Raw genomic sequence first — 7557 nt, forward strand, 5'->3', positions numbered from 1 at the left:
AAACGCCAGTGAATTCTTCCTCCAGGGTGTGCTGTTTTTCTTCCTGTTTTTCATTCTGTTTTTGCTTTTTCAATGGATTTTGTGACTTCTTATGATCATCAACCTACAAAAAACATAAAATAACAAAGAGAAATATATAAAATATAATCATTGGGTTGCCTCCCAACAAGCGCTTCTTTAATGTCAGTAGCTTGACAGAGGGCTCTTATGGAGCCTCACAGATACTCAGAGCAATGTTGGAACCTCCCAACACCAAACTTAGAGTTTGAATGTGGGGGTTCAACACCAAACTTAGAGTTTGGTTGTGGCCTCCCAACACCAAACTTAGAGTTTGACTGTGGGGGCTCTGTTTGTCTCTGATTTGAGAGAAGCTCTTCATGCTTCTTCTTCATGGTGACAGAGGGATATCCTTGAGCCTTAAACACCAAGAATTTTTCATTCACTTTAATGATCAGTTCACCTCCATCAACATCAATCACAGCCTTTGCTGTGGCTAGGAAGGGTCTACCAAGGATGATGGATTCATCCATGCACCTCCCAGTCTCTAGGACTATGAAATCAGTAGGGATGTAATGGTCTTCAACTTTTACCAAAACATTCTCTACAAGTCCATGAGCTTGTTTTCTTGAGTTGTCTGCCATCTCTAGTGAGATTCTTGCAGCTTGTACCTCAAAGATCCCTAGCTTCTCCATTACAGAGAGAGGCATGAGGTTCACACTTGACCCTAAGTCACACAGAGCCTTCTTGAAGGTCATGGTGCCTATGGTACAAGGTATTGAAAACTTCCCAGGATCTTGTCTCTTTTGAGGTAATTTCTGCCTAGACAAGTCATCCAGTTCTTTGGTGAGCAAAGGAGGTTCATCCTCCCAAGTCTCATTTCCAAATAACTTGTCATTTAGCTTCATGATTGCTCCAAGGTATTTAGCAACTTGCTCTTCAGTGACATACTCATCCTCTTCAGAGGAAGAATACTCATCAGAGCTCATGAAGGGCAGAAGTAAGTCCAATGGAATCTCTATGGTCTCATTTTGAGCCTCAGATTCCCATGGTTCCTCATTGGGGAACTCAGAGGAGGTTGGTGCACGCCCATTGAGGTCTTCCTCAGTGGCGTCCTCTTCCTCTCTTTCCTCTCCAGATTCGGCCATGGTTATGGCTTTGCACTCTCCTTTTGGATTTTCTTCTGTATTACTTGGGAGAGTACTAGGAGGGAGTTCAGTAACTTTCTTGCTCAGCTGTCCCACTTGTGCTTCCAAATTCCTAATGGAAGACCTTGTTTCAGTCATGAAACTTTGAGTGGTTTTGATTAGATCAGAGACCATGGTTGCTAAGTCAGAGGGGTTCTGCTTAGAATTCTCTGTCTGTTGCTGAGAAGATGATGGAAAAGGTTTGCTATTGCTAAACCTGTTTCTTCCACCATTGTTGTTGTTGAAACCTTGTTGAGGTCTCTCTTGATTCTTCCATGAGAAATTTGGGTGATTTCTCCATGAAGAATTATAGGTGTTTCCATAGGGTTCTCCTAGGTAATTCACCTCTTCCATTGAAGGGTTCTCAGGATCATAAGCTTCTTCCTCAGATGAAGCATCCTTAGTACTGCCAGGTGCATTTTGCATTCCAGACAGACTTTGAGAAATCAAATTGACTTGTTGAGTCAATATCTTATTCTGAGCCAAAATGGCATTCAGAGTATCAATCTCAAGAACTCCTTTCTTCTGACTTGTTCCATTGTTCACAGGATTCCTTTCAGAAGTGTACATGAATTGGTTATTTGCAACCATCTCAATTAGTTCCTGAGCCTCTGTAGGCGTCTTCTTCAGATGAAGAGATCCTCCAGCAGAGCTATCCAAAGACATCTTGGATAGTTCAGAGAGACCATCATAGAAAATACCTATGATGCTCCATTCAGAAAGCATGTCTGAGGGACATTTTCTGATTAATTGTTTGTATCTTTCCCAAGCTTCATAGAGGGATTCTCCATCCTTCTGTCTGAAGGTTTGGACTTCCACTCTAAGCTTACTCCATTTTTGAGGTGGAAAGAACTTTGCCAAGAAGGCATTGACTAGCTTTTCCCAAGAGTCCAGGCTATCTTTAGGTTGTGAGTCCAACCATATTCTAGCTCTGTCTCTTACAGCAAAAGGGAATAGCATCAGTCTGTAGACCTCAGGGTCAACCCCATTAGTCTTGACTGTGTCACAGATTTGCAAGAACTCAGCTAAAAACTGATGAGGATCTTCCATTGGAAGTCCATGGAACTTGCAATTCTGTTGCATTAGAGAAACTAATTGAGGCTTAAGCTCAAAGTTGTTTGCTCCAATGGCAGGGATAGAGATGCTTCTCCCATAGAAATTGGGAGTAGGTGCAGTAAAGTCACCCAGCACCTTCCTTGCATTGTTGGCATTGTTGTTGTTTTCGGCTGCCATGGGTTCTTCTTCTTTGAAGAATTCGGTTAGGTCCTCTACAGAGAGTTGTGCCTTAGCTTCTCTTAGCTTTCGCTTCAAGGTCCTTTCAGGTTCAGGGTCAGCTTCAACAAGAATGCCTTTGTCTCTACTCCTGCTCATATGAAAGAGAAGAGAACAAGAAAATGTGGAATCCTCTATGTCACAGTTATAGAGATTCCTTGAGGTGTCAGAGGAAAAGAAAAATAGAAGAAGGAGGTAGAAGAATTCGAACTTGATTAGATAGAGTTCGAATTGTGCATTAAGAAGGAGTAGTACTCCATAAATAGAAGGATGTGGGAGGAAGGGAAGAGAATTTTCGAAAATTAATTAAAAAGATGTCAAAAACATTTTGAAAAATTGATTGATAATTTTCGAAAATTCAAAGTGGAAAAGAAATCAAGTGATTTTTGAAAAAGATTTTGAAATTAGAAGTTAAAAAGATTCGATTGAAAACTTATTTTGAAAAAGATGTGATTAAAAAGATATGATTGAAAAGATTTGATTTGAAAACAATTTTAAAAGATATGTTTTGAAAACAATTTTTAAAAGATTTGATTTTAAAAATTAATGACTTGCCTAACAAGAAAAGATATGATTCAAACATTAAACCTTCCTCAACAGAAAAGGCAACATACTTGAAATGTTCAATCAAATCATTAATTGTTAGTAAGTATCTTTGAAAAAAAGAAAGAAATTGATTTTGAAAACATTTGATTGAAAAGATATGATTTGAAAAAGATTTGATTTTGAAAAACTTTGAAAACTTGAAAAAAAAAATTGATTTGAAAAACAAAATCTTCCCCTTTGTGCCATCCTGGCGTTAAACGCCCAGAATGGTATCCATTCTGGCGTTTAACGCCCAAAATGCTACCTTTTTGGGCGTTAAACGCCCAACCAGGTACCCTGGCTGGCGTTTAAACGCCAGTCTATCCTTCTTCACTGGGCGTTTTGAACGCCCAGCTTTTCCTGTATAATTCCTCTGCAGTATGTTCTGAATCTTCAATTCTTTGTATTATTGACTTGAAAAGACACAAATTAAAAAAATATTTTTGGATTTTTAATAATCAAAATGCAACAAGAATCAAATAACAATGCATGCAAGACACCAAACTTAGCAGTTTGTATACTACTGACACTATATGAGACACATAAACACTCAAGTCAAAAGAATTCAAAGATCAGAGTAAGAAATCATCAAGAATTACTTGAAGATCCTTAAGACACACGAATGAATGTATGCAATTGACACCAAACTTAAGATGAGACACTAGACTCAAGCAAGAAACATCAAATATTTTTGGTTTTTATGATTTTGTGAATTTTTTTTTTGTGCTTTTTTCGAAAATTATATGAAAATAGAAAATAAAGGTTTCAGAATTCTCAAATTGAATTTCCAGGAATCATTGCAATGCTAGTCTAAGACTCCGGTCCAGGAACTAGACATGGCTTCACAGCCAGCCAAGCTTTCAAAGAAAGCTTCGGTCCAAAACACTAGACATGGCCAATGGCCAGCCAAGCCTTAGCAGATCATTGCTCCAATAGCAAGATTGATAGAGATCAACAAGCTATTGTGATGATCAGTTGAAACCTCGGTCCAATAAGATTAGACATGGCTTTTCAGCCAGCCAGATTTCAACAGATCATCATGAAACACTAGAATTCATTTTTAAGAAGTCTGAAAAAAAAATACCTAATCTAAGCAACAAGATGAACCGTCAGTTGTCCATACACAAACAATCCCCGGCAACGGCGCCAAAAACTTGGTGCACGAAATTGTGATCACTACAACTCAAATAATCCCTAGTAATGGCTCCAAAAACTTGGTGCTCAATACCATGGCATAAACACAACTTCGCACAACTAACCAGCAAGTGCACTGGGTCGTCCAAGTAATAAACCTTACGCGAGTAAGGGTCGATCCCACGGAGATTGTTGGTATGAAGCAAGCTATGGTCACCTTGTAAATCTTAGTCAGGCAGACTCACATGGGTATAGATGATGAATGAATAAAACATAAAGATAAAGATAGAGATACTTATGTATATCATTGGTGAGAGCTTCAGATAAGCGTATGAAGATGCCTTCCCTTCCGTCTCTCTGCTTTCCTACAGTCTTCATCCAATCCTTCTTACTCCTTTCCATGGCAAGCTCATGTAGGGTTTCACCGTTGTCAGTGGCTACCTCCCATCCTCTCAGTGAAAATGTTCCCATGCTCTGTCACAGCATATGGCTAATCAGCTGTCGGTTCTCGGTCAGGCCGGAATAAAATCCATCGATCCTTTTGCGTCTGTCACTAACGCCCCGCCTGCTAGGAGTTTGAAGCACGTCACAGTCATTCAATCATTGAATCCTACTCAGAATACCACAGACAAGGTTAGACCTTCCGGATTCTCTTGAATGCCGCCATCAGTTCTCGCCTATACCACGAAGACTCTGATCTCACGGAATGGCTGGCTCGTTTGTCAGGCGAGCACTCGGTTGTCAGGCGATCAACCATGCATCGTGTTATCAGGAATCCAAGAGATATTCACTAGAGCTTTGATTGCTTGTAGAACAAGAGTGGTTGTCAGTCACTTTGTTCATGAGTGAGAATGATGATGAGTGTCACGGATCATCACCTTCATCAAGTTGAAGAACAAGTGATATCTTGGACAAAGAACAAGCGGAATTGAATAGAAGAACAATAGTAATTGCATTAATACTCGAGGTACAGCAGAGCTCCACACCTCAATCTATGGTGTGTAGAAACTCCACCGTTGAAAATACATAAGAACAAGGTCTAGGCATGGCCGTGAGGCCAGCCTCCCAAATGATCTAAGATAGCATAAAACTCAAAGATAGCTACCAAGATGTCTAATACAATAGTAAAAGGTCCTACTTATAGAAAACTAGTAGCCTAAGGTGTACAAAGATGAGTAAATGACATAAAAATCCACTTCCGGGCCCACTTGGTGTGTGCTTGGGCTGAGCAATGAAGCATTTTCGTGTAGAGACTCTCCTTGGAGTTAAACGCCAGCTTTTATGCCAGTTTGGGCGTTTAACTCCCATTTAGGTGCCAGTTCCGGCGTTTAACGCTGGAATTTCTGTAGGTGACTTTGAACGCCGGTTTGGGCCATCAAATCTTGGGCAAAGTATGGACTATCATATATTGCTGGAAAGCCCAGGATGTCTACTTTCCAACGCCGTTGAGAGCGCGCCAATTGGGCTTCTGTAGCTCCAGAAAATCCACTTTGAGTGCAGGGAGGTCAGAATCCAACAGCATCTGCAGTCCTTTTGAGTCTCTGGATCAGATTTTTGCTCAGATCCCTCAATTTCAGCCAGAAAATACCTGAAATCACAGAAAAACACACAAACTCATAGTAAAGTCCAGAAAAGTGAATTTTAACTAAAAACTAATAAAAATATACTAAAAACTAACTAAATCTTACTAGAAACATACTAAAAACAATGCCAAAAAGCGTACAAATTATCCGCTCATCAATATTCAATTGGGTTTCATACCATAATACGTTTAAGTTAATGTTTGTGCTCAAATGCTAACTTAAACTTCAATATATTTGGCCCAGAAACCCTTTCAAAAAGTGGCGTTTAAGTTGAAGTTTAAGTTTCAGTTTAAGGTTAAACTGAAACTTAAACGTGGAAATGGAAGAAAGCAACCCAGGAGTGTGAAATGTCGAACACGTTTAAGCTTCAGTTTAAGGTTAAACTGAAGCTTAAACGTGGAAATGAAGAAAGCAACCCTGGAGGAGCAATTGGGTCGAACACGTTTAAGCTTCAGTTTAAGGTTAAACTGAAGCTTAAACGTGGAAATGAGAAAGCAACCCTGGAGGAGAGAAATAGTCGAACACGTTTAAGCTCCAGTTTAAGGTTAAACTGGAGCTTAAACGTGGAAATGCTCCTGGTGCCTTTCTTACTTCTGGCGTTTAACCTCCAGTTTAAGGTTAAACTGGAGGTTAAACGTGGAAATGCTTCCTGGTGAGAAATTGTGTCGAACACGTTTAAGCTCCAGTTTAAGGTTAAACTGGAGCTTAAACGTGGAAATGCTCCCTTGGTGAAATTCTCATTCTGGCGTTTAACTTCCAGTTTAAGGTTAAACTGGAGGTTAAACGCCAGTTCCAGCATTTCCTAGCCTTCATGATTCTGGCGTTTAAGCTCCAGTTTAGGCTTAAACTGGAACTTAAACGCCATTTCCAGCATTATATGGCTTGGTAGTTTAAGTTCTAGTTTAAGCTTAAACTGGAACTTAAACTCCACATGTGATATTCAAGCTTCCTTTATTGATTTTGTTGCTTCCTTGCCTAGCCTCTTCTTCCCTGAAATCATCCAAATAATTGCATCAAAGTCTTGCAAAATTTCATGAGAAATCTTCCATTCATAGCATTCAAGTAATATAACTAAAAACTCATGGACTTTGCATCAAAATCATACTGTTTGGATGGTTCATTGCTTTGTTATTCATTTAACCATTCTTGGTTACTTTAAGCTCAAGAAAATGCATAAAACAACTAAAACTAACAGAAAAATGCTAGTGAAACTAGCCTAAGATGCCTTGGCATCACAACACCAAACTTAATACTTGCTTGTCCCTAAGCAAGTCCTGAGTTATTTGAGAAGAAAGTATGAAACAGAAAGCAATTACATTGGCTACAGTAGTAAGCACTTGAAGTTCATCAGAAGGGTTTTATGCAGAAAGTTGCAGTATCACTTTTTCATTCTTATCAGGTAATATTATCACTTTTTCATTGCATTCATCAAACACTGCTATGGCCTCTTGTTACTCTTGTGTCTTTGGCACTTTTCCCTTCTTTGTTTTTCTTTTTTTTCTTGGAGCTCCTTTGCTCCTTGTTTGCTCAGTGTCATGTGTTGCACAAGCCTTTGGCATTTTCTTTTTCTTATCAGTGCACTACACATATCCACTACAGGCATTTTAGTTCACATTTCTTCTTGAGACATTGGTGCCCAGCACCTCTTTGTGTGACTAAATGTTTTGTATTTAGGTTGCTCTTGATAATGGACTTTTGGTTGATAATCCCGGGTTAGTTAACCCAAGTTACCAAGTGTTGAAACACTCCTCAGAACCTATTCATCCAAGCATATCCTTAATACATAAACACCACAGGCA

General features: G+C 39.4%; 1 non-coding gene across 1 annotated transcript; it reads left to right on the forward strand.

The window, feature by feature from the left end:
- The first annotated feature begins 1904 nt into the window (after window positions 1-1904).
- On the forward strand, window positions 1905-2012 carry LOC130952429 (small nucleolar RNA R71). Its single transcript, XR_009074610.1, has one exon. It is a non-coding gene; the product is annotated as a small nucleolar RNA R71 (small nucleolar RNA).
- Window positions 2013-7557: the final 5545 nt, after the last annotated feature.

The sequence above is a fragment of the Arachis stenosperma genome, chromosome 9 (genome assembly GCF_014773155.1).
Source record: "Arachis stenosperma cultivar V10309 chromosome 9, arast.V10309.gnm1.PFL2, whole genome shotgun sequence".
In the NCBI taxonomy this organism is placed as follows: domain Eukaryota; kingdom Viridiplantae; phylum Streptophyta; class Magnoliopsida; order Fabales; family Fabaceae; genus Arachis; species Arachis stenosperma.